Here is a 27,870-nt window from a genome sequence, read left to right as displayed (position 1 = left end):
TTAGCACAGTTAGCATAGTTACAATTCCATAGAATACAAAGGGAGAAGTCATTATATAAAGACTGTGGAAAAGTGACAATTAGGCCTAACCACCCTTTCCTTGACTAGAAGTAATTTACTTTATATAAAGGAAGACCTCTATGCTTTGACAGGAGACCCCATATCTTAAAGCCTGGATGTAAGGTTTACATCATAGGAAGAGCAGAGCTCTTCTACATGGAACGGATTTCTAGAAGTGTGTTAAAACAACATGCAACAACGCAATAGCAAAGCACGAGTCTTCAGTACTGCAGCTGTGTGTAGCATGTTGTGTCTAGGTGCTAGGGACTGACCACAAAAGAATAACAAGGGGCATTGTTCATCGACCTTGCACATCGTGTTCAGACTACACTCCAGGAAAGGCAGAGAACGCGAAGGCAGCCCGTTCTCATGTGAAAGGCACTGACTCTTGAAAAAACGAAGGCATGTGGTAACGTGCGCAAAAGCAGCATCACGGCAGCAAAGCTCATGTTAACTTAGCAATGTCGACAATGTCCCCAGGGGACCATATAAGAGAAGCTCCTGCTCCCCTTCTGTGGTCAGTACTGGATTTGTACTATTAGTACGTCTAAAAGCTCCCGCTCCCTGTATGTGGTCAGTACTGGATTTGTATTATTAGTAGATCTAGAAGCTTCCGCTCCCTGTACGTGGTCAGTACTGGATTTGCACTATTAGTAAATCTAGAAGCTCCTCTTCCCAGTCTGTGGTCGGTACTGGATTTGTACTATCAGTACATCTAGAAGCTCCCGCTCCCTGTATGTGGTCAGAACTAGATTTGTACTATTAGTACATCTAGAAGCTCCCGCTCCCTGTATGTGGTCGGTACTAGATTTGAACTATTAGTACATCTGGAATTTCCCGCTACCTGTGTGTGGCCAGTACTAGATTTGCACTATTAGTACATCTGGAAACTTGCTGTGAGAAGTTGGCCTGGCATATGCTGGTCACTAGTTATAGTGGCCACCTTGCACCAGTCCAATTCGACGATTATGGTAGATAGGTTTAAGACAACCTTTTTAACGAAAGCTATCCTAGTGGTAGCTGTGGAGAGCAGCCTTCAGGCTAAATCTCTGAGGAATGTAAAGCAGCTTGTTTTACCTTATAATCTCTTGAATTACCAAATGAAAGGACACCACACAGGTATATATATAAAATATATATGTATTTATTTCTAGACACACTCTACTAATCTCTTTATGAGGTTAGAAGTCAGGAACACATTCAAATATCAACGTTTCACAATAAGTTAAGGACAAATATGGCTGGGGCCCTAGGGGCGTACCAGACCATATACTAAAAAAGAGGTTTAGGAAAGTCGACTTGTAAGGGGACAAGGCCTAGGGCTTGTAGAATCGCTGGGGCTTCACTAATGCAGTAAAAGCAGGTAAGTAAAAGACCCACGGGAGACGAGTGCAGTGTGAGAACACAGCCGTGGGTTCCCTATTTATTTCAATGGAGCAAGTCGCGGTTGGATTTTTAAAGTTTTAGGGTACTTCGAGGAAGTCTACAAGCAAGCCACTTACAAGGTAAGTAATTCGAGGGCCAACACACACTAGGGCACCGGAGTGCACGAGTTACCTCACCCAGGGAAGCCGGGTGCATAGGTGTCTTTTGGTGTCGGGTCGCGTAGCTGTTTTCTATGGAAGCCAAAGAAGATTTGCTGCTTGCGAAGACTGAAGAAGTGTCCGGTGGAATCCAAGGCTGGATTCAGGATGAAGATGGCCTGAAAGCAGAAGGGACAGTGTTCACAGTCACTTGCCAATGACCCAGGGCCAGGAAAATGGATGCCCAAGGAAGTCGGGTGATTTCAGGTGATCAAGGGTGTTTTGACTCTTCGCTCACGAGGACCAGGAGGCATCGACGATGACCAGCAGCTGGATTCGGAGTGTCCCACGACGTCTGCAGTTTACTGAGGTGTCGGCAACCGGATTGAAGCCAACAAGCCTTGGCAACAGCAAGTCTTGTGGAAAGAGAATAAAGTCAGCGGTGCAGACCAGCAAGGTCTGAGGGACTCGCCCAGCGAGGGTAAGTGAGGGCAGGCCTGGAGCAACCAGGGGAGCCCTTTGGTTCGATCAGAAAGTCTTCAGGGGACCCACAAGGCAACGGGCTAGGGATCGCGAAGACGCCTCGTGAGGGAATACTTTACAGGAGCCCACGGTCACTCGGGACGGGGTAGGCCTCTTATTTTCGGTGCACAACCTGCTGGAGGCTTGGGCCACAAATGGTCCAATGCACAAGTTCGTAGAACGTCGTGAAGGGGTTGCACTCGACAATAGTGCACGGTACCCGGGTATTGCTGTTCCTCATCACTCGTGGGGTCCACTCGCCTCAGCTCTGCTGGGGACTCACAATAGCCGTTGAGAAGTCAGGAGATCCGCTTCCGGGGCTGCAGGGACTTCGGGCTCCAGCAGGAGCAGGAAAGTTTGCTCCTGTCTTCCAAAGGTAGTGGAATGTCGAAGGACCAGGATTTTTCTTGTAAAGCGTCGTCCAGGGATATCTAGTTTGCAATGGCAAGGGTTCCCTATCTTATACTACAAGAAAGGGAGGGACTAGCTTTATGACCACTCCTCTGGGAGGTTCAGGGCAGAGGGTGGTTACACCCACTTGCCTTTGTCCAGTTTCGCACCAGAGCAGGGACAAGTAGCCCCTGAACCGGTTTGAGCTGGCATATGTACAGAGGAGCCTACTGCTCCCCTAGTGCAGGACTTCAAAGCACTCTAGGAGTGCACCCACCCAGCCCCAATACACTAAATCCGGTCTGAAAGGTGGTGACACCTCCCTGTGACAGGATGCCTATTGTTGGGCCTCCTCCACTGCGAGTTTCAGTCAGCAGCCCAGTGTCTGTGCTGGTGGCATCCATTTTGTGATGCCAGTGCTCTTTCAGATTTCTACCGTGTTACCACAGTAGGTACATGTCGTCCCCTCTAGAAGGGTGGGATCATACTCCCACACCAGTTACTGGTGTGGGGGTATGATTCCAAGTTGTTTGACACCAAACACGACATGTTTTGAAGCAGTCAGTCCAAAGTTAGCATTTACCAGTAGGTTATAATGCACTTGAGTATATGGGTTAACCGCATCCACAAACAGCCACAGAGAATAGACTCTGCCAGCTGCAGAGGGGTCCTGCTCATGCAGAGGCACCCCCTCACATTGTAAACCAAGCACCCTGCCCTCAGGATTGATAGGGCCTGCCTTAGGGGTGACAGATAGGTTTATATGTGTGTGTATGGTGAGATATAGGAACCTATACCTCAGTCAGGAATGCTAACACTACCTCACCCAGGCTGCTGTAGCAGGCCTGTGGTGTCAGACTTAGTCTGCTTCCCAGGGGTGGCATAATACATGCTTCAGCCCCTGGTAGGCCTGTGAAGTACCTATACCATTGGTACCTAAGGTACCATATACTAGGGGCTCATAAGGTACCACAGTATCCAATCACTAGTGCATCTAATATGCACCACAGCCATTTAAGGGAGTAAGCAGATAGGCTGGGGTCCTGGATAGCAGGATCCCAGCCAGACTAGTAAAAAACCATTCAAACACCAGGAAAAAAGTGGGGGCAACCATGTAGTCAGATTCCACCTTCCTACACTTGCGCTCCCTGTCTGTGGTCAGAACTGGATTTGTACTATTAGTACATCTAGAACCTCCCGCTCCCTGTTTGTGGTCAGTACTGGATTTGTACTACTAGTACACCTAGAAGCTGCCGCTCCTGTCTGTGGTCAGTACTGGATTTGTACTATTAGTACATCTAGAAGCTCCCGCTCCCTGTTTGTGGTCAGTACTGGATTTGTACTATTAGTACATCTAGAAGCTCCCGCTCCCTGTCTGTGGTCAGTACTGGATTTGTACTATTAGTACATCTAGAAGCTCCCTGTTAGACCCGGCCTCGTAGCATAGCCATCCCTGTCCCCGCACCACATAACCTGACCCATGCACCTCACGCAGCCCCCGAGCCCACGGCCTAGCCGATCCTTCCCACCAGAGCACACACACCCGACCCGGACTTCCCCGTCCGTGGCCTTCCTCCTTTCGGCCACACCGGGCCCGCGTGCCCACTTCATGCACCATGATGGCCGCCCGGCCCTAGTGCGACCCTGGCCTAGAGGCGCCACTCCGGCTGGAGGATGTCACGCTCCCATTGGGATGAGAGAGGGAGGAGCAGTTTCCATCGCACCTCTGAGATTCCCTGGGAAGGTGGGTTTCGATCGGCTCGCCGGCCTCCCCGAGGGCTGGCTCCACGCCTGCTGGGTGTCTGGGACTCCTCCCGACCCGGCCCTGAAAGGATCAAAAGACAATGGCAGGAAACCCCGACAAGAGATGCCCAGGTGACAAGACCCCTGCCTGCACAGACTCCGGACATCAAAGAGGAGTCGTCCTATAACAAGGGGTGCTCTGGGACTGTCAGGCAGATTCGCCTTTGGAAACACCTGAGCCCTGCTGAGTGACTCGCAGCTCCCTGAAGATCGTAAGACCTCCGAACTTGTGCTTGAGCCCTGCTGAGTGACTCGCGGCTCCCTGAAGATCGTAAGACATCCGAACCTGTACTTGAGCCCTGCTGAGTGACTCGCGGCTCCCCGAAAAGATCATAAGACCTCCGACTTGTGCCTGAGCCCTGCTGAGTGACTCGCGGCTCCCACAGACGCTCTTTGTCCCGCCGGACCCCGACGACGACAAGCGTATCCCCCAGCTCGAGGATTGTGAGCTGTGCGCCGGGTACGCTCCTGCATTTGATCCATATCCCCAAAGACTGTCCCGCGACCTCCTACCCCCCTCCAAGACTCTGTGAGCCCGCGCTCCACTTGTATATATTTGCCTTGCTGATCATAAAGATCCTACCACTTCGATTTGATAAAGCTTGAATCCTAAGAACCCTCGGTGTGGTGTCTCTTTGTCGTGTGGTGCCGAGTGTACGATCCTAGATACGAGATTCCTCCCCTGAGGAGTCTCCCGCCAGTGCCCCGCTACGATACCTCGAGGGTTGGTCTCAGGATAGTCAGGGCCCCCTCCGGGCTCCTCTGAGGTCGCCTTCTAACACTCCCGCTCCCTGTTTGTGGTCAGTACTGGACTTGTACTATTAGTACATCTAGAAGCTTCCGCTCCCCGTCTGTGCTCAGTCCTGTGTTTGTACTATTAGTACATCCAGAAGCTCCCGCTCCCTGTCTGTGGTTAGCACTGGATTTGTACTATTAGTACATCTAGAAGCTCCCGCTCCCTGGATGTGGTCAGTACTGGATTTGTATTATTAGTACATCTAGAAGCCCCTGCACCCAGTACGTGGTCAGTACTGGATTTGTATCATTAGTACATCTAGAAGCTGCCGCTCCAGTCTTTGGTCAGTACTGGATTTGTACTATTAGTACATCTAGAAGCTCCCGCTCGCTGTCTGTGGTTAGTACTGGATTTGTACTATTGGTACACGTAGAAGCTGCCGCTCCCTGTATGTGGTCATAACTGGATTTGTACTATCAGTACATCTAGGAGCTCCCGCTCCCTGGATGTGGTCAGTACTAGATTTCAACTATCCGTACACCTAGAAGCTCCCTGTAATTGGTCAGTACTGGATTTGTACTATTAGTATGTCTAGAAACTTGCACTCCCTGTCTGTGGTCAGTACTGGATTTTTATTATTAGTATATCTAGAAGCTCCCGCTCCCGGTTTGTGGTCAGTACTGGATTTGTACTATTAGTACATCTAGAAGCTCCTGCTCCCCGTCTGTGGTCAGTACTGGATTTGTACTATTAGTACATCTAGAAGCCCCCGCTCCCTGTCCCTGTCTGTGGTCAGCACTGGATTTGTACTATTAGTATGTCTAGAAACTTGCGGTCCCTGTCTGTGGTCAGTACTGGATTTGTACTATTAGTACATCTAGAAGCTCCTGCTCCCCTTCTGTGGTCAGTACTGGATTTGTACTATTATTACATCTAGAAGCTCCCGCTCCCTGTCTGTGGTCAGTACTGGATTTGTACTATTAGTACATCTAGAAGCTCCTGCTCCCCTTCTGTGGTCAGTACTGGATTTGTACTATTAGTACATCTAGAAGCTCCCGCTCCCCGTCTGCGGTCAGTACTGCATTTGTACTATTAGCACATCTAGAAGCTCCAGCTCCCTCTCCCTCTCCCTCTCTGTGGTCAGTACTGGAGTTGTACTATTAGTACATCTAGAAGCTCGCGCTCACTGTCTGTGGTCAGTACTGGAGGAACAAGTTACTTACCATCGGTAATGATATATCTGTAAGAAACATAGGTTAATTATTCATTCCTTTCCTTAGAATTGCCCCCAGGCGTCAGACTGGATCCAGAAAGTTTTCGGTCAGCAGTACCCCTACACGTCGAAAGGTGGCGTCGATCAGCACCGCGTTAGTCCTTGGCGTCGTATTTGACGGGATGACGTCGTGGTAGCTACTTAGATGCCTCCCTTACTCACTGACGTCACTTCTGTACACTACTTTTCACGCGAAAAGCGCAGAGCTATGCAAGACACTGACAACTGGTGCACAAATCTAGGGCCCTGAATGGAAGTCCTTAACCCTAGAAGTCTGTTCGCAGACCGGGGAGGATGGGTGGGGCGGTAAGCAATCTATAACTAACCTATGTTTCTTGCAGATATATCGTTGCAGAAGGTAAGTAACTTGTTCCTCTGAAAGAAAAATTTAGTTATAGATTCCTTACCTTAGAATAGATACCCCAGCAATACCAACCCCAGAGGTGGGTCTGCAAACCAAGTTCACACCAGAAAGTCCTGGAGAACAGAATGGGAGAAGGTGGCCTGATATATGCTGTCCACTAGTTCTAGTGGGCACCTTGTATCAGTCCAAACAACCCCTTATGGTGAATGGTTAAAGACAACCTTATATGAAAGCTATCCTAGTGGTAGCTATGGAGAGCAAGTCTTGAAGGAACGTAAAGCAGCTTGTTTTACCAGTCTATAATCTCTTGAATGATCAAATGAAAGAACAACCACACCAGGTATATATTTAAAATATAGTCAACAAAGAGCTGGTCATCCACCCGGAATTGCTTTGTGCGAGCCAAATAAAATGAAAGCGCACGTTTTGGATCCATATGGTGGAGCCTCTCTTCCTCTTTGGAAGGATGCGGGGGCAGAAAGAAGGTGCGCAAAGTGATTTCCTGTCCAATGTGGAAAGAAGTAACCACTTTGGGAAGGAAGGAAGGACGAGTTTGAAGGGCAACCTTGTCCGGATGAACAGCCAGAAAAGTAGGTTTAGAAGAAAGAGCTTGGAGCTCACTCACCCTGCGCCCAGAGGTGACGGCCACAAGAAAAGCAGTTTTCAAAGTCAGAAGCCTGAGAGGACAGTTATGTACCAGCTCAAAGGGAGCGCATAAAAGATATGTAAGAACCAAGTTCAAGTCCCACTGGGTCATTACGAAGGGATCGGGAGGAAAAAGATGAGTAATGCCCTTAAGGAAGTGATTTACATCAGGAGACTTGAAAAGTGAAGGCTGATCAGGAAGCCTAACAAAGGCTGAAATGGCCGAGAGGTAGCCTTTTAGAGTGCCCAGAGCAGAGCCTTGCTGGGCCAAAGAAAGGAGGAACAAGAGGACTTTGGAAAGAGGGGCGGAAAGGGGACCCACAGCCTTTGCTGTGCACCATGCCACAAATTTGTTCCACCTGCAGTCGTATAGTGGAGGGCCGCCAAGATAACATCACAAACTTCGAGAGGAAGGTCGAAAGCGGTCAACTGTTGCGGCTCAATTTCCACGCAAGGAAGTGGAGGCTGGACAGGTTCAGGTGGAGTACCGTCCCCTGCTGCTGTGACAGAAGAGCCTCCGGAAGGATCCATGGCCGTGTGTAACAGCTCGGGATACCAGTCTCTTCGTGCACAATCCAGAGCCACAAGAATGACTCTGGCCCGGTCGTGCCTGATCGTCTTCAGCACTCTGGGCAGAAGTGGTATAGGCGGAAAGGCGTATAGAAGACCGTAGCTCCACTAGCGACGAAAATAGTCGCTGAGCGAGTGCCGCCTTTGAAATTCCAACGTGCAGAACTGCTGACATTGGCCGGTCTCTTTGGTGGCGAATAGATCTAACCAAAGCTCCCCCCGCCATTGTAAGAGACTGTGCACCACCTCCGAGTGAAGACGCCATTCAGGATCCATCATGCACCTGCGGCTGAGTTTGTCCGCTCTGGTGTTCAGCGAACCTGCCAGGTGTTGAACCACCAGGGATATGCCCCGATGTTCCAGCCATGTCCAGAGACCGAGAGCCTCTTGACATAGGGTCCACGATCCCATCCCGCCTTGTTTATTGCAGTACCACATGGCAGAAGTGTTGACTGTGAACAGGTGCACCACTCTTTCCAGGACAGTGGGAAGGAATGCTTTGAGTGCAAGACGAATCGCCCGAAGTGCCAGAAGGTTGACGTGGAGCCCGGACTCCGCCGGAGACCAGAGGCCTCTGATCTCCGCCTCCCCCATGTGGCCGCCCCATCCCAGAAGTGATGCATCAGTCACCACTGTGAACTCTGGTTGGGCAAGGGAGAGGGATCTGCTGTCGACCCAATCCTGGTTCGTTAGCCACAACTGCAATTGGTGTGCAGTGCCCTCCGTGATCTGGACACAATCAGACAGGTTCCCCTGATGTTGTGCCCACTGGAACTTCAGGTCCCACCGCATATGCCATCTGGCATGGTCCACCAGCAGGTTGCAGGAGGCCATCAGGCCCAGTAGCCTGAGGGTGATCCTGAATGAAACCCGGGATAGAAGCTGAAAGATCGCAATCATAGCCAAAATATCCCGGACTCGCTGTTCGGGAGGATAGACCCGAAACTGCGTTGTGTCCAGAACCGCTCCGATGAAGAGGAGCTTCTGAGAGGGAATCAGGTGCGACTTCGGCACACTGATAGAGAACCCCAGTGAATGCAGGAGGTCGGCTGTAGTCTGGAGGTGGGAGACGACAGCTTGGGGCGAGCCGGACTTCAATAGCCAGTTGTCGAAATAGGGGAAGACTGGAACCCCTGATCTGCGCAGAATAGCTACGACCACCGCCATCACTTTCGTGAACACCCGAGGGGCGCTGGTAAGGTCGAAGGGGAACATGGTAAACTGAAAATGCTCGTGGCCTTCCATGAACCGTAGTGAACGCCTGTGGGCCGGCAGGACGGGAATGTGAAAATAGGCGTCCTGCAAGTCCAACGCTATCATCCAGTCTCCAGAGTTTTATGTATTTATTTAATTAGCAGTGGCGCATGGTCCAACAAATATCTTGGTAAGTAGGAGAAAGCCTCTGTCTTGGCTGACAGGCCTGCAGTAAGACACCAATAATCGATCCGTGAGAAGGTATTGGCTGCAGGAGTATAACAGGAGAACTCTCTCTTAGCAGGGTTGCGCGCCCTCCAATCATCCCTTATTTGCATCCCCAGAAGGGATCTCATCATGCGAGGTTTAGTATGGTCTCTGGGAGGTTCCCTATCTAGCGACCCGTCCAGCACACAGTTAAAGTCACCAAAGAGAAGTATTTTAGCCCCTATATACGATGTCGAAGGCTTCAGTACCGCGGGGTAAAAATCGGGGCAATCTAAGTTGGGCGCATACACATTAATAATGCACAGCGAGGGCGCTAGGTGGCGCTGGAGCAAGATGGCCGCACCGAGGTGAAGCTCCCGACGGTCGGCCCATCGACTCGCCGATAACTCCTGACTAACGGATGTCATCCCCTCCCGATTGCCTCTGTGGGATCCTGGCGGCGTGAGGCACCCTCGCTGGGAATTTCCGCGCTGAAAGTCGCGGAGCGCCGGAGCTGTGCCCCTGTCGGGCTTTGACCGGGGAGCTGCCCTAACTGTCTGGAGCTGTGCGGCGGAGCGTGGGCTGGCGCGAGCCCGCGGATCCCACGTGGCGAGTGGGCCGTGGCCAGCGGGGACGCGCTCAATGAGCTGCGGCTGGTGCTGAGAGGTGGCCGGCCTGGAGGGATACCCCGGGAGGACTGCGCCAGCTGCCCCCGTTGTGCGGTGAGTGGCCACCCTGCCTGAGACCACTGGCGGAGAAGGACGGAGGCTGCTGGCATCGTGTCTGGCCCGAGGGATGCGCTGCGGCCACGAGCGCCGTTAAAACCTGATAGCTGGGAAAGGCGGCTGCTGCAACTGCCTGAGCGGGGTGCGAGCTCAGAGGCGGCCTGCCTGTGAGGGGCTATCTGCTGGGGATCCCTGGCTCTGACCTGGCTGGGCACCACTCCGCCTGACGGGCCTGCGGAGGGGGCGGACCGAGGCTGCTGAGGCGCTGCCCGGCCATTATCACTGCGGACGGAGGTGAGGAACCTGGCCTGTCGGGGCCCGGCTACGCTGAGCAGAGAGGGGGCGCGCCTTGCCTATGTGCCTGGTGTAGACTGCTGATAGAAGGTGAGTGCGACGGCCCAGAAATCGCTGGGGGGAGCCGGCTAACACTGTTGGCCCTCTGGGACTGCCTGTGCCCTGCTACCGTTCACCCCCCTGGCTGGCACTTCACGAGAGTCCTAGAACACTTGCTCTGCCCGTGGATTGGGGTGCTTCGCTTGGGTCTGGAGACATGGGTAAGCCCAAGGCCAGGGCGGTCTCGGACTGTGGGCCGGCGGGGGTGCCCTCTGGCTTGCCGCAGGGGGCGGCCGGGGACCCTGTGCAGCGGCAGCTGCAGGAAATCCTAGCAGCTATATCGGACCTGAAGACCACCCTTCATCAAGATATCGCGACGGTGTCGGTCGGGCTCGGCCTGCTGCGCGATGAACACAAGAAACTGGCAGGACGGGTCAAAGACACTGAAACGCACTTAGAAGAACTGGTGCCGGCTAAGGCGGAGATGGCCCAGCAGTTGCACGAGCTTACGACGAGGATGACTACCCTGGAACGCCGGGCGGAGGACGCGGAAGGACGAAATAGAAGGAACAACGTCCGGGTGGTGGGGCTGCCGGAAGGCACGGAGGAGCATGACATGGTGGGGTACCTCGAATCATGGCTCAAAACGGTGGTGGCCCCGGAGGGGTTATCTGGCTTTTATACCCTGGAGCGAGCCCATAGGGTCCTGGCTCGTCCCCCGGCGCCGGGGCGCCCGCCGCGGCCAGTGATTGCCCGTCTGCTCCACTACCGCGACCGGGACCTACTGCTGCAGAGGGCAAGAACAGCGGGACCTTTTGTGGCGGGGAACAGCAACGTGACGCTGTTTCCTGACTATGCACTGGAGGTTCAACGGCGGAGGGCGTCTTATTTGGAGGTCAAGAAAGCTATGAGGGCGGCGAACCTACAATACTCCCTCTTGTTCCCGGCGCGACTCCGCGTGGTCCTTGAGGGCGCATCCCATTTCTTTGACTCGCCTGCGGAGGCCTGGGAGTGGATGGAAAAGCATACGGGGGGACTCTCGGCTGCGGCCCGCGGCGGAGGGGCGGTGCCCCGAGGTGGCCGGTCTGGAGGGTCTGGACTGAGACGACGGAGTGCCCGGCAGGGACCCTCGACGGCGCAAGCGGAAAGGGAAAGGGCGGCGGCCCTGTCGGCGGTTGAGTCGGTCTCTGGCTCGCCTGGTCCGCTGGTACGGGCTGCGGAGGGGACTTCAGCGGAGGACTCAGCAGAGAGTGGCACGGATGACTCTTCAACCAGCAGCACAAGACTTCCGGTGGTCACGCCGCAGAGTGTGGATGATTTAGTTTGACTTAGGGCAGGATCGGGTTCGAGGTGGATTGGGCCCCTCGCTACGGCGCACTGGCTCACGTGCGAGATGGGAGGCTTTTGGGAGGGGGGTTCTCCTTCTCTCGGCGGGCGATGCTGGCTGGCTGACCGGGATACCACCCTGGGCCAACTTCGCTCACCCTTGCCTCTGGAGTAGTCGGAGGGATGCGCATTCAGTTACAGGGTGTTTGGATGGGTACTAGTTTGGAGGTAACTGTCCTTTGGAGGGGGGTTGGGGAGTTGTGGGATGTTTTACTGGGATTCCGGCATGACTGCGGCGAGCTGAACTTGAGACACTGGATGTATAACAGACCATGGGTACACTGAATGACCTGAAGTGCATAACGTGGAATGTGCGGGGCTTACACACCATGAGCAGACGGCACAAGATTCATGCCTACCTGGTCAGACGAGGGGTGCATGTGGCGTTTCTCCAAGAGACGCATATTGCGGGTGGCGAGGGAGTGGCGCTCCGCCGCAGATGGAGGGGGCAAGTGTACCATACCTCCTTCTCGGCATTTGCTCGGGGGGTGCTGGTGTGGATCAGGGCTGGTGTCCCCTTTCAGATGGTGCGATAGGTTGTGGACCCAGAGGGGCGGTATGTACTAGTGCAGGGCAGGCTGGACGGGCAGGACCTTACCCTGGGTAGTGTTTACGCCCCAAACGTTGGGCAACAGGCCTTCTTCGACTCACTGTCCAGTAAGCTTTCCTCATTCTTACCTGGCCCGTTTATGCTTGGGGGTGATTTTAACTCGGTGACAGATATAACGCTTGACAGGTCCCACCCGCCGCTTTTGATAGCGCCGTCTGTCGGGGCGGCCAGGGCCCGTGGTGCATGGCAGACCAATTGGGGGTTGGTAGATACTTGGAGGGAGCACCATCCGGATGAGAGGGATTACTCTTTTTTCTCCGTGATTCATGACTTGCATGTGCGGTTGGATGCGGTGCTTTGTTCCCCCGATGTACACGTGGCAGTCCAGAGCAGCGAATATTTGTCCAGAACCTTGTCAGATCATAATCCCCTGTTGTTACGGCTGTGCTGGGCTCCACGGCGCCCGCCCGTATCTGCGTGGCGGCTCAACCCGGAACTCTTGGATGATCCGGTCTACCGTACTGCAATTGGCGAGGGGGTCTCTCAGTACTTCCGAGAGAATGAGGGCACAGCCTCCACACCGGCGGTGGAATGGGACGCCTTCAAGGTGGTAGTGAGGGGGCTCTGTATTGTGCAGAAGATAGGGGTGCGGAGGGACCTCCTTAAGGACATTGACGCTGCTGATCAGCACCTTCGCGTCCTAAAGCGCGACCGCCCGGAACATCCGGAGAGGCAGGGGGACCTATTGGAGGCCCGTGAAGCGGTGGCGGTGGGGGTGGAGAGATTACGATCTTATGACCATAAGCGCTACTTGACTAGAGCTCATGCGGAGCGGGATAAGTCTGGTGCGTTGTTGGCGTGGCTTGCGAACCCCTTGAAGCAATCGAGCCCTACATTGGCGTTGATGGACCCAGCAGGGGAATTGTGTCATACCCAGCAAGGTATTAACTCCATATTCGCTGGCTATTACGAGACGCTGTATACCAGCAGAGTAGACTTAGATCCCGTCCGGCTGGAGCATTTTTTGGCAGGTGGCGATTTACCAGCTCTCAGTAGAGGGGAGGCGGACGTTTTGGGCCAGGAGGTCACGCTTGGGGAGGTCCGAGGGGCGATTAAGCACATGGCACGGAAGAAGTCCCCCGGGGTGGATGGGCTCCCTATTGAATTTTACGCGGCTTATGCCGAAGTTTTGGCGACTAGGCTGGTATCCCTTTACAATCAGTCACGGGCTGAGGGCAGGCTCCCTGCTACGATGCGGGAGGCGTTGATTGTGCCCTTGCTGAAGCCGGGGAAGTCCCCCTCTGAGGTGGCCGCTTACCGCCCGTTGGCAATGCTTACCGCCGATTATAAAATCCTAAGTCGGATATTGGCCTCCAGACTCCTACCCTATATGGCTCGGCTGGTGCACAAGGATCAAGCAGGGTTCATCCCCAAGCGTGAGACCGCCGGTAATGTCCGGTGTCTCGTTCGGGTACTAGAGGCGGTATCAAATAGCTCCCAAACTGCTACCATTTTCTCGGTCGACATGGAAAAAGCCTTCGACAGCTTGGAATGGCCGTATTTGTACCGGGTCCTGCGCGCCTTCGGCCTGGGGGATCGCTTTGTGTCATGGACAGAACTGTTATACAGGGGCTCCACGGCCCGTACTCGAACGGGGGGTCTGGTGTCCCCCCCGTGCGTAGTGGGCAGGGGAACACGCCAAGGATGTCCCTTGTCGCCGCTGCTGTTTGCCCTCGCCATAGAGACGCTGGCGGCTCAAGCCCGCAAGGGTAGTTGGTTCAAGGGCCTCCAGGTGGCCGACGATACCCACTATATCGCATTGTACGCGGATGACCTCCTCCTGTTTTTAAGTAATACCCGGGGCGATCTGGAGGGAGCCAAGAGATTGCTGGGTTGTCTGGAGGACTTGGCAGGTCTGAAGGTAAACTGGGCTAAATCGTGCCTCTTCCCCGCTTCCTGGACGACTGGAGGCCCTAGCTCTACGGAGGGGGTCAGCTGGGAATATAGCTGCATCACATACTTGGGGACCCGCATTTACCATGACCGCGCGGACTTAGTGGAGGGCAACATCGGCAGGGCGATGCGGGGTCTCCGAGGCACTATGGACTTCTGGCAGACGCTGCCACTTTCCCTGATTGGACGAGTGGCTCTACTTAAGATGGTGGCACTCCCTCGGCTGCTGTATTACTTCAGGACGCTGCCAGTCTGGGTTCCGGCGTCAACGTTCAAACGGCTCCAGCAGATGATCACGGGGTTCTTATGGAATTCGGGCCGGCGTCGGGTAGCTCTGCACAAACTGATGAGGCCGCGGGGGGAGGGCGGTCTGGCGGTACTCGATCTGGAGACTTATTATTTGGCTGCTCAATTGCAGTGGCTGACCCAGGCTGTGGCCCGAGAGTTCCGGGGAATCGGCGGGGGTGCGGGAGGGCGGATACCGGCCCCTATTCTGGCAAGGATAATCCTGCAGCAGCCGCTTCGGGTGGGGGATTTGCCTGCTGAAGTGCAGACTTTTCGGCGGTGTTGGTCTCGGAGTCAGCAGAGAGCGCGGGTCGCTCGTCCCTATGCGCCCGAGATACCGCTCTTGATTTGTGGGCAGCTCCCGCATGGGGGCGACTGGGTGGCGTTATCGGGGTGGAGCGACGCGGGGTTGACGACGATAGGGGACCTGTATGAAGATGGTGTGCTCCTGCCATACGACTGTTCGTGAGCGTTATGAGCTGCCGTGCGGGGATTACTTGCTTCACACGGCTCTGGTGTCGGCCATTCAACATCGGTGGCGGACTGGATTATCGGAGCCACAGACCTCCGCATCTTGCCAATATGTGGTTCTAGCGCCGGGCACACTAAAAGCGGTTACGCGTCTATATCGGCGGATGACGACGGAGCGACTGACCCCCCTTGACAGGTTAAAGCAGCACTGGGAGGAGGATATTGAACGGGGAATTCCTGATAGGGTGTGGACTGAATTGCTAGAGCGCCCTTGGAAATGCTCTAGGAATGCTCGTTTTCAGCAGATCCAATTTTTTATTTTGCACCGGGCTTATCTTACCCCAACTAAGATTCAGAGTTACTTTAATACTCACACGGCGCTCTGCCCTCGCTGTCGGGCGGAGGGTGCCGACCTCTGCCACATGCTGTGGGGTTGCCCCCAGATTAGGGAGTACTGGCGGGAGGTGTGGACATTGCTGTGCACTATCACGGACAGGGAGATAGACTTTGGTATCAGCCCGAGCTTATTACATTGGTTCCCCCACACCTCCAGGAATAAACTGACTAGCAAATTTATTGATCTGGGGCTGGTGTTAGCTAAGCGGGAAATAACGGCTAACTGGAAGTTGCAGCGAGGACCACGTTTGCAGAAGTGGAGGGCGGAATTTACTCGATGGGCGGACTGCGAGGCGACCCACCGAACGCAGTCGGCTGCCCGGGCGCATAGTGATAGGGCGATGGAGTCGGCCCGAGCTTGGGGTGCGCTGGTGGAACTACTGAAAGTAGTTGACCCGGCTGTGGATGAGGCCTCTGAGGCGGAGGTCGGGCAGGTCCCGGCCTCTCCTGCATCTGCTTAGGGTAGAGAGTAGCGACTGGGACATAGCGCAACTGGGGGGTCGGCGGGCCTGGATCGGGAGGGTCAGAGATGTAGAGTCCTCGTCTTCAATGTATCATCAGGTATCCTGTCAAGTAGTCATGCCGGAGGGGGGGGTGGGTGTAGGGGGGGTGGTTGGGGGGAGGGTCATCGTAGGGGGTGGTTGTTTGAAGTTTGAACTTTATTTGGCGGCTCCAATTACATGGGGGTACCATCTGTGTGGGGACCCCGCGCCCTGCGAGTATATACTATGTCTACGGGGGGACGCCAGGGGGCGGGCCTCTAAGGATTATCCTGCAGGGTGACTAGGGGGGGCAACGATTTACCCATGTACTGTTGACTCATAGCTGGGAAATTTATGCGATGGTAATTGTATATTGACATGCCCTGACAGGGGATAGTCGTTGATTGTACTGTTTTCCGAGTGTTTAAATGCCAATAAAAATATTCAACAAAAAAAAATTAATAATGCACAGCTCCCTCCCTTCCCATCGCCCGAACAGAATAACGTACCTCCCCTCAGGGTCTAAAACATGCTGAAGGTGTTGAATCAGGACCCCAGGTACCACTCACACCATTGCCCCCGTGCAAAGCAAGAGTAGGATGTGGCATAGATCTGACCCCTCCATCTTTTCTGTATACACTTTATAGTGTTATCCCATATGCGAGTCTCCTGCAGTCCCGCAATCGCTACCCCGTATCTCTTCAGGAATGCGTGCAATCTGCGGCGTTTATCAAAAGCAGCCATTCCCCGAACATTCCAATTAAGGAATTTCAGCGTTTGGACTGTGATGACAGTGTGTTAAAAAGGTGTGAGATGTGCAGTCTTCCCTGCCTAGGGTGGTCCTTTCGTCTCCCCCGATGCCCATGCTGCATGGTGCTATCACTGGTAACCCCAACAATTCCCCAACAAACCAATAAACATCCAAAAACTGTAAATACCCAACCCCCACCCCCTCCCAAGGGCAGTAGTGTAAATGTGATCATACATTGCCATATAAACAACCATACATACCGCCCCATACCTCTCCCCCTCACCCAACAAGTGTCGTTCTAACGCTGTGCAAGAGAGTTGGTTACACCGGGACGCAAGATTCCCCTCAGGCTACCCCTCGGTGGGGGTGACGCTAGTCCGGCGGCAGCCCCTCTCTCTACCTTATGCAGTTATTAGTACAACCTTTGACCAATTTTAGGATCTGTGTGAATGGAGAAAAATAAAACGCAGTATTACAAGGGTCTGTGGTCAGTACTGGATTTGTACTATTAGTACATCTAGAAGCTCCCGCTCCCTTATGTGGTCAGTAATGAATTTGTACTATTATTACATCTAGAAGCTGCCGCTCCCTGTATGTGGTCAGTACTGGTTTTGTACTATTAGTACATCTAGAAGCTCCCGCTCCCATATGTGGTCAGTACTGGATTTGTACTATTAGTACATGTTTGACCTGGCACCTTGGCGTGGGTCTCCCTTCCATTATTTGCTGTTGCCTCGTGTTTTTGCTGGTGTTAGATGCTCAGGGCACTGTGCCACTGCTGTCCAGTGCCACTGTGCAAGTGCTCCCTATTGTTAATTGATGTATGAATTTGTGATTCCATGATTGGTTGGTTTGGTTTACCTGTCAGACCCTAGTACAGTGCACCAGGAGTGCCCAGGGCTTGTAAATCCAAAAGCTGCTGGTGGGCTTGCAGCACTGGTTGTGCCACCCACAGAAGCAGCCTGTAAAAGTGTGTCTAAGGTCTGCCATTGCAGAGCCTGCGTGCAGTCTGGTACTGTCATGCTGACTGGGCAAGTGCACCCACTTGCCAGACCCTAAACCTTCCCTTTTCTTCATATCAGACACCCCTATGGCAGGCCCAAGGGCAGGCTGCATTGTAAGGATAAGGTAGGACATGCCCTGGTGTGTGTGGCATGTTCTAATATTGAATTACAGCCATTTTCGTTTTTCACTATTGCAAGGCTACCTGTTCCCCATCGGCCAGAAGGGGCAGTTTGATTATTACATCCTATAATCCTAACTGACTCAGGGAACATGGTAGAAATTCGAGTTTAGTATGCCTGAACTCAGAATGATAAAATACATATTTTAGTGAAATTGGTTTTAACATTCGGTGTTTGAAAATACCACTTTTAGAAAGTAGGTATTTTCTTGCTCAACTGTCCAAGCCTGCCTCGGCTAGGTTGTGTATTGCTTGTCTGGAGTTTGAGTGACAGGGCTGGGGAATTCCAGGAGACAGGGTGAGGTATCCCAGTGGTCAATATAGAGATCTGCATCTAGAGGGGAGGGAGGAGTTGCACCGGGGACCTGAATAGGGCTGTGCCTTCCCTCCACAATGCTGGCTCCACCTCCTGTGGTGCGTCTGATGTCTCTGCCCTGCAATATGAAAGGAAAGAAGGAGTCATGAAAACAAAGTGCTCCAGGACTGACCAGAACTGGCTTGGACTAGGCAAAGGCCCCTCTGCCCTCAGAGGATAAAGGATTTTGGGGTATAAGTAGTGGGACCCTGATCCCAAGAATTTAGATCACTTTTGGAACAAGAAGAAAACTTTACTGAGGAGCGGAACCTGAAGAAACTGAGGAGAGACTATCCCTAAGCTGAAGTGCTGCTTGGGGGATTGGCCTGCAGTGGTTTGCCTGACTGCCAAAGGAAGAAGAGACTTTGTGTGCTTATTTCAACTTGTAAGGATCTCCAAGGCCTTGAGAGAAGAGCTTGCCTCCTGTTGAAGTCTCAGGGACAACAGACTTCAACCACAAGCTCCCCAAGAGTTCTTTGGAAGTGCCTGCTACTGTTTTGGGCCTTCTGAGGGACAGCGTGTCGCAAGGAGCTGGAAGCGCGACTCAAGAGGAAGAAGCGTGTCGCCATCACTGCTGCTGCCGTCGCAGCTGTAGCTGTCATATTGCACCGCATCGAGAGAAGCGTCTCGCAGTGCCGAAGAAGCGTGTCGCCTTCGCAGCCGCTGGGGCTGTCGCATCGCACTGCATCACGAGAAGTGTCTCGCATCGAGGAAGAAGCGTGTCGCTGTCGCTGCTGCTGCCGTCGCATCTTGGATGTCGCCGCTGTAGCGGTCGTATTGCACCGCATCAAGAGAAGCGCCTCACATCCACGGAGAAGCATGCCGCTGTCAGAGCTGCAGTCGTCGCATCACGGAACAAGGGTGTCGCCGCTGCAGTTGTCGCATCGAGCGGAAGCGTCTGACAACGTCGGGGAAGAGTGTCGCCGTCAAAGCCGTTGTTGTCGCATCACTGGACAAGGGTTTCGCCGCTGCAGTTGACGCATCGAGCCGAGATCTTTCGCAACATCGGAAAAGCGTGCCGCATCAGGAAGATCTTCACGTCTTTCTTTCTTTGCACCAAATTTTCATCGCATCAATATCGTTGCAACACTTTCGTTGCCCTGCGTGTCGCATCTAAAGGTACATTGACTTAAAGTGTCACATTTAAGAACTAAAAAGAACTAAGCTAAATACTACCATTTTAAAGAAACAGTTTTGTGGATTTTTGTCGTTCATGGTCTTGTGGTAAATCTATATAAAGACTACTTATATTTGATATAAAACTGGTGTGGTGTACATCTGTAGTGTTGTTACTTGATTACTGTATGTGTTCACAAATGCTTTACACACGGCCTCTGAGATAAGCCTGTCTGCTGGTGCCAAGCTAGCAAGGGGGGAGCAGGGGTTATTTTAGGAGTGTACCCCTTTACCCTGACTACAGGCGAGGGTCTCTATTTGTCACAAGTACCTACCTGTGCCAACTACAGACCCCCAATTCTAACAGTACATCTAGAAGCTCCCGCTCCCTGTCTGTGGTCAGTACTGGATTTGTACTATCAGTACATCTAGAAGCTCCTGCTCCCTGTCTCTGGTCAATACTGGATTTGCACTATTAGTACGTCTAAAAGCTTCCGCTCCCTGTCTGCGGTCGGTACTGGATTTGTAATTTGTACTATTAGTACATCTAGAAACTGCCGCTCCTGTCTGCGGTCAGTACTAGATTTGTACTATTAGTACAACTAGAAGCTCACGCTCCCTGTCTGTGGTCACAACTGGATTTGTACTATTAGTACATCTAGAACCTCCTGCTTCCTGTATGTGGCGAGTGCTGGATTCGTACTTTAAGTAGATCTAGAAGCTACCGCTCCCTGCATGTGGCCAGTACTGGATTTGTACTACTAGTACATCTAGAAGCTCCCGCTCCCTGTATGTGGTGAGTACTGGGTTTATGCTGTAAGTACATCTAGAAGCTCCTGGTCCATGTATGTGGTCAGTACAGGATTTGTATCGTTAGTGCATCTAGAAACTCCCGCTCTCTGTATGTGGTAAGTACTGGATTTGCACTATTGGTACTTTTAGAAGCTCCAGCTCCCTGTGTGTGATTGTTACAGGATTTGCACCTTTATTAAATCTACAGGATCCTGCTCACTGTCTGCGGTCGGTGTAGGATGTACGCTGTTAGTAAATCTACAACCTCTCACTCACTGTCTGTGGTCATCCAGGATGTACACTGTTAGTACAATTACGAGCTCCTGCTCACTGTCTGTGGTCAGTACAGGATTTGAACCATTAGTACATCTGATAGCTTCCGCTCAGGTCTGTGGTTCGTACAGAATGTATGCCATTAGTGAACATGAGCTTGCAGATGTACGGCCTGTTGTTGGTACAGGAATTATGCCCTTAGTACATCTACAAGCTCCCGCTCGCTCTCTGTGGTTGGTACAGGACTTATAACCTTAGTACATCTACAAGTTCATGCTTGCTGTCGGTGGTTGGTATAGGAACTATGCCCGTAGTACATCTACAAGCTCCAGTTCACTGTCTGTGGCTAGTACAGGACTTATGCCCTTAGGTACATCTACAAGCTCCGGCTCGCTCTCTGTGGTTGGTACAGGACTTATGCCCTTAGTACATCTACAAGCTCCTGCTCGCTCTCTGTGGTTGGTACCGGACTTATGCCCTTAGTACATGTACAAGCTCCCGCTCGCTCTCTGTGGTTGGTACAGGACTTATGCCATTAGTACATCTACAAGCTCCTGCTCGCTCTCTGTGGTTGGTACCGGACTTATGCCCTTAGTACATGTACAAGCTCCCGCTCGCTCTCTGTGGTTGGTACAGGACTTATTCCCTTAGTACATCTACAAGCTCCTGCTTGCTCTCTGTGGTTGGTAGAGGACTTATGCCCATAGTATTATTTACAAGCTCCAGCTCCCTGTCTGTGGTTGGTACAGGACTTATGCCCTTAGTACATCTACAAGTTCCTGCTCGCTCTCTGTGGTTGGTACAGGACTTATTCCCTTAGTACATCTGCAAGCTCCCTCTCGCTCTCTGTGGTAGGTACAGGACTCACTCCCTTAGTACATCTACAAGCTCCCTCTCGCTCTCTGTGGTAGGTACAGGACTCACTCCCTTAGTACATCTACAAGCTCCCCCTCGCTCTCTGTGGTAGGTACAGGACTTATTCCCTTAGTACATCTACAAGCTCCCTCTCGCTCTCTCTGGTAGGTACAGGACTGTGAGCACGAGACGGACAGGAAGTGGAGCGGGACTGTGCCGCTGGACTCCGCTCCGGAAGAGGGAGACGGTCTAGCATTCACATCAACCTTGGGGGAGGAGCCAACAACGGGAGAGGAAGCAGGCCGGATGAAAAGGGGAGAAACCACGGAAGAGGACGAGAGGAGCGTAGGAGAACGGCGGAAGAGGAGAGTACAGGAAGGAGCAGCGACGAGAGGAGGAGATCGGCGGACGAGAGGAGCGCAGGACAAAGAGTCGGAAGACGGCGGACCCAGAAGGAACATCGAGGTCTTTACGGCGAACAAACCCGGTGGGCTGCAGGGAGGAGAAGACGCCCCGGGTCCCAGCGCCGCGGTCCGGGCCGTGGCTCGAGGCAAGTGGCTCTCCGGGGACCTTTTGGGTGGGGTTGGTGGGGAGGTTGTGAAGGGCAGTGAGGCACAGAAAACAGGGTGAGACCCTCCCCGACTCCCGCACTTCCCTCCCTACACGCTTCCTCGGTGATGGTAGCACACAGCCAATACGGAGAGTAGCAGTGACTCAGACCTGTTTTCTTTTCTTTTTTATTCCCTCCCTTCAACCACCGAGCCCCTCAAGTGACGGACTACGGCACATTGAAGGCGACGTACCCTCCCCATAGAAGACAGCACCCACAAGGAAGAACCCTCGGACAGAGACTGTTTTGTTTTCTTATTATACCTGTGACTGTGAGGAGAAAAATCCTGCTTATTCTTGGTTCTCCTTTGCCAAACCCTTCCAAACGTGTTGAAAATAAAAAGGCTGAATCAATACAGCGGTAGTAGACGGCTTATTTGCGGACCCGCCACCCCGTTAGGGACCATAGACTACCACAAGGACTTATTCCCTTAGTACATCTACAAGCTCCCTCTCGCTCTCTGTGGTAGGTACAGGACTTATTCCCTTAGTACATCTACAAGCTCCCACTCGCTCTCTGTGGTAGGTACAGGACTTATTCCCTTAGTACATCTACAAGCTCCCACTCGCTCTCTGTGGTTGGTACAGGACTCACTCCCTTAGTACATCTACAAGCTCCCTCTCGCTCTCTGTGGTAGGTACAGGACTTATTCCCTTAGTACATCTACAACCTCCCTCTCGCTCTCTGTGGTAGGTACAGGACTTATTCCCTTAGTACATCTACAAGCTCCCTCTCGCTCTCTGTGGTAGGTACAGGACTTATTCCCTTAGTACATCTACAAGCTCCCTCTCGCTCTCTGTGGTTGGTACAGGACTTATTCCCTTAGTACATCTACAAGCTCCCACTCGCTCTCTGTGGTTGGTACAGGACTCACTCCCTTCGTCCATCTACAAGATCCTATAGTATTATTTACAAGCTCCAGCTCACTGTCTGTGGTTGGTACAGGACTTATGCCCTTAGTACATCTACAAGCTCCCTCTCGCTCTCTGTGGTAGGTACAGGACTTATTCCCGTAGTAAATCTACAAGCTCCCACTCGCTCTCTGTGGTTGGTACAGGACTTATTCCCTTAGTACATCTACAAGCTCCCACTCGCTCTCTGTGGTTGGTACAGGACTCACTCCCTTAGTACATCTACAAGATCCTATAGTATTATTTACAAGCTCCAGCTCACTGTCTGTGGTTGGTACAGGACTTATGCCCATAGTACATCTACAAGCTCCCGCTCTCTGTCGGTCGTCGGGACAGGATTTACGCCATTAGAACATTACCACTGGTGTCAGCCAGAAAGGCAGTAACATTTGTACTCAGGGGAGCACTTCTCTGCTGCACTTGATGCCAGGTAGGCTGATTTGTGCTTGGACAACTATTCATGGTCCACTTTGGCAGCGCGTTTAGGCCATGCTTACGGCACTAGGCCAACTGCTCGCTTGTGCCAGTAGAGCACTTTGGATGGATTAGGCAGCAGTCCCAAATTTTCACTCCACAGTGCAGGTTTTTCTCAGAATTTTAGTCATGAATCTTGTGTATAATGTATTAAATGATGTAATGATGGCTGCTCCTTCCACACCTGTGAGCACCTGTCCTGTTACCTTGGGCCCACTAGATAATCAGGCCTTGAGCAGTGGGGACGGTAGGATCCGGAGTCCACGCTCTAGGTTTTAAAATTATTTTGATACCTTCACTTCATCTTAGTTCACCTGTCACCAGCCTCGATAGACACCATCCTTCTCTCCATGCAGTGCCTTATCAAGTTCTCAACTTTCAAACCCATGCTTTGCCACCAGTAACACAACCTGGCCACCAGTAACACAGCCTGGCCTGCCTGGCCACCGGTATCACCGCCAGGCCACCGGTATCACAGCCAGGCCAGCGGTATCACAGCCAGGCCAACGGTATCACAGCCTCACAGCCAGGCCAGCGGTATCACAGCCAGGCCAGCGGTAAGACAGCCTGGCAACCGGTAAGAAAGCTTGGCCACCAGTAACACAGCCAGGACACCAGTAACACAGCCTGGCCAGCCTGGCCACCAGTAACACAGCCTGGCCACCAGTAACACAGCATGGCCAGCCAGGCTACCAGTATCACAGCCAGGCCACCGGTATCACAGCCAGGCCAGCGGTAAGACAGCCTGGCAACCAGAAAGAAAGCTTGGCCACCAGTAACACCGCCAGGCCACCAGTAACACAGCCTGGCCTGCCTGGCCACCAGTAACACAGCCTGGCCAGCCAGGCTACCAGTAACACAGCCTGGCCACCAGTAACACAGCCTGGCCTCCAGTAACACAGCCTGGCCGCCAGTAACACAGCCTGGCCGCCAGTAACACAGCCTGGCCGCCAGTAACACAGCCTGGCCGCCAGTAACACAGCCTGGCCGCCGGTAAGACAGGCTGGCCGCCGGTAAGACAGGCTGGTAAGACAGGCTGGCCACCGGTAAGACAGGCTAGCCACCAGTTAGACAGGCTAGCCACCAGTAAGACAGGCTGGCCACCAGTAAGACAGGCTGGCCACCAGTAAGACAGGCTGGCCACCAGTAAGACAGGCTGGCCACCAGTAAGACAGGCTGGCCACCAGTAAGACAGGCTGGCCACCAGTAAGACAGGCTGGCCACCAGTAAGACAGGCTGGCCACCAGTAAGACAGGCTGGCCACCAGTAAGACAGGCTGGCCACCAGTAAGACAGCATGGCCACCAGTAAGACAGCATGGCCACCAGTAAGACAGCATGGCCACCAGTAAGACAGCCTGGCCACCAGTAAGACAGCCTGGCCACCAGTAAGACAGCCTGGCCACCAGTAAGACAGGCTGGCCATCAGTAAGACAGGCTGGCCATCAGTAAGACAGGCTGGCCATCAGTAAGACAGGCTGGCCATCAGTAAGACAGGCTGGCCATCAGTAAGACAGGCTGGCCATCAGTAAGACAGCCTGGCCACCAGTAAAACAGGCTGGCCACCAGTAAGACAGGCTGGCCACCAGTAAGACAGGCTGGCCACCAGTAGCACTGCCGTCTTGCGCTCGTTCTGCTCATACCTTGATGATCTTAATGCTACATACACTATTCTAATCGCTGAGAGATACTGGAACTACAAACCGGCCAACCCTCAACAACACTGCTCCACTCAATGTAACTTATTTCACATTCCAGAAGCTTCCAGACTTCTCTTGTGTCCACCCCCCCCCCCCCCCCCCCCCCCGAACAGCACAATTCATTTGGTGATACTTCATCTGCGTTCAGAGCTTACACCCAACTCTTCTGGCGTAATGGTGCTTTCAGAAATGTAGCACACCTTCATCCTCTTCTGCATCATCTTGAATCCCTCAGCCCTGACAATTGCCAGAGAAACCACCATCAAACTGGGGACTGGAGATATATACTGACCATCAAAGGCCCCACAGTCCGTTTGCTGATGCACATGGAAACCACCTACACATCTCTTTCAAATGCTTACGTCGGTGCAAACTGAACAATTATTTACAAGACCATATTCTTCAACTTTCTAATTGCCCAAAACACACCCAACTACTAGGTAGTGGCATTTATTTTATATTTACCATTTTATAGAGAGAGCGCATGGTTACTCCAATTCGGACTGTCCCCTCGCTGAATTCCAACGACCGAGAGGGTGACCAACAATACCCCTATTGCTAGTTTAGACTTTTCCTAAAAAGCCAAGTTTTTAGGTGTTTGCGAAAGGACACTTCTGATGGCTCCACTCTGAGATGCAAAGGAAGCAGGTTCCACTGTTTGGCTGCCAGGAACTAAAAAGCGCTCCACCAAGGCGTTTTCTCTGGAGACATTCTGCAGTAAGTAGGGCCCTAGGGACATATGCTACTGCCCTGTTCCTTTCCTCCCCACTCTGCAGTTGAACGGCACCCTAACCAACAGTATCTGCATCTGGTTTTAAGCCACACTAAAGCAGGATACAAACACTGTAGATAAACTATATTCTTAAGGTACTTCTTTAATTATTTTCATACTTGCCAACTTATCTGAATTATTTACCCTTCTCGAGCTGAGCCCCATGTTAACTATTTTAGAAGACAAATTGCAGATAAACCTTTAAACTTAGCATAAAGCTCTACCAGGACAAAAAATGACATCACCTCCTCCCTAGTTCTAGTGTGCCATGTTGTGAGCGAGACTACCAAAGAACTTCTTGTCAACTCCCTCAGCACAACCACTCCGTCAACGGCAACAAACACCATCACAGCACGCAACCTCCACTTTTGGATTTTCAACTACGCCGACACGCTAGCACCCCTCAAGAAAAAAACAGGCAAGTAACACTCCAAGAAGGCCAGCTGGTTCACTCTCTCCCTCCACGATTCCAGACGAACCTGCAGACGACTCGAGAGGAGATGGAGGAACAACAAAACACCAGAAACTCAAGCAACCTTCAAATCCGCCGTCAACGCACACCACCTCCTCTTGAAAACCACAAAGAAATCGGCCCTCCAAGACAGAATCCACACCAATACACACAACAGAAAGGAACTCTTCGCCACTATCAAGGAGTTTGCCAACACCAACAGTGAAACCACAGATGTTCTCCCCTCCCAAGACCTCTGCAACAAACTCACAACCTTCTTCCACCACAAGAGCAAGAAGATCTACAACAGCTTTGACTACATAGTCTCGGCCACCACGCCCACCACCATTGTACACAACCAAGCCGAACCCCAACAGACCATGCTCTGATGGTCCCCGCTAACAACAGAGGACAGGCTCAAGACCATGAACAGTATCCACTCAGGCGTCCCAAAGGATTCCAGCCCATACCACATCTTCCACAGAGCAGCCGCCACCATTGTCCCCCAGCTTCGATGCGCCATCAAGGGCTCCATCAAAACTACCACCTTCCCCAACTAATGGAAACAAGACCAGATCAATACCCTGCTGAAGAAGCCGTTCTCGGACCCGACAAACCTGAAGAACTTCAGCCCCATCTCCTTCCTGCCCTTCACAGCCAAAGTAATTGGGAAGGCCACCAACGCCCAACTGTCCGAGTTCATAAAAAAAAAAAAAAAAACGTCACGGACACCTCCCAATACGGCTTGCAAAGCAACCACAGCACGGAGACTGTACTCCTCGCCACCACCGATAACATCCGCTTCCTCCTTGACTGAGGCAAGACCACAGCCATCATCCTCCTAGACCTCTTGGCCGCCTTCGACACAGTGTCCCAATGCACCCTAATCACAAGACTTCACGATGCCGGCATCGGCATCAAGGCTCTGGACTTGATCCACTCCTTCCTCACCGGCCAGACCCAGCAAGTCAGACTACCACTGTTCCTCTCAGAACCCACAGAGATCAGCTGTGAAGTGCCCCGGGGTTCGTCCCTGAGCCCAACCCTCTTCAACATCTACATGGCCCCCCGCGCAGCCATCATCAGAAGCCACGGACTCAACATAGTCTCATACACAGATGACACCCAGCTGATCCTCTCCCTCACCAACAAACCCAAAACCATCACAAACCAACTTTCACAGTGGTATGAAGGTCTTTGCTACCTGGATGAAAGATAGCTGACTCAAGCTCAACTCGGACAAGCCCAAAGTACCCATCGTGGTCCCACTCCTTCAGCTTGGGACGACTTCTGCTGGCCAGCCACTCAGATCTTCCCCCACCCCGATGGACCACGCAAGCAACCTCTGCATCATAATGGACTCATCGCTCACCATGAACAGCCAAATCAACGCAGTTTCCTCAGCCTGCTTCTACACACTACGACTGCTACGAAAGAAATTCAGATGGATCCCCACAGAATCCAGAAAGATGGTCACTCACGCACTCATCACCAGCAGACTAGACTACGGCAATGCACTCTATGCCGGCGCCACTTAGACACAGCTCCAGAAACTACAGAATGCCCAAAATGCCACTGCCAGATTTGTACTCGACATCCCCCGCCGCAGCTACATCACGCAACACCTCCGACAACTCCACTGGCTCCCAGTCAACAAGAGAATCACTTTCAAGCTTCTCACTCATGCCTACAAAGCTCTACAAGATGAAGGAGCACAATACCTCAACCACCACCTCACCTTCCACGTACGCGCGCCAGTAC

General features: G+C 52.6%; 1 protein-coding gene across 1 annotated transcript in view; it reads right to left on the bottom strand.

Moving 5' to 3' along the window:
* The window catches only part of MIPOL1 (mirror-image polydactyly 1), a 1,493,682-nt gene that overhangs the window by 933,178 nt on the left and 532,634 nt on the right, over positions 1–27,870 (bottom strand). The window lies entirely within an intron of this gene.

This window comes from Triturus cristatus, chromosome 9 (assembly GCF_964204655.1).
Source record: "Triturus cristatus chromosome 9, aTriCri1.1, whole genome shotgun sequence".
NCBI classification, from domain to species: Eukaryota; Metazoa; Chordata; class Amphibia; order Caudata; family Salamandridae; genus Triturus; species Triturus cristatus.
This window is presented reverse-complemented; position numbering and strand designations above follow the sequence as displayed.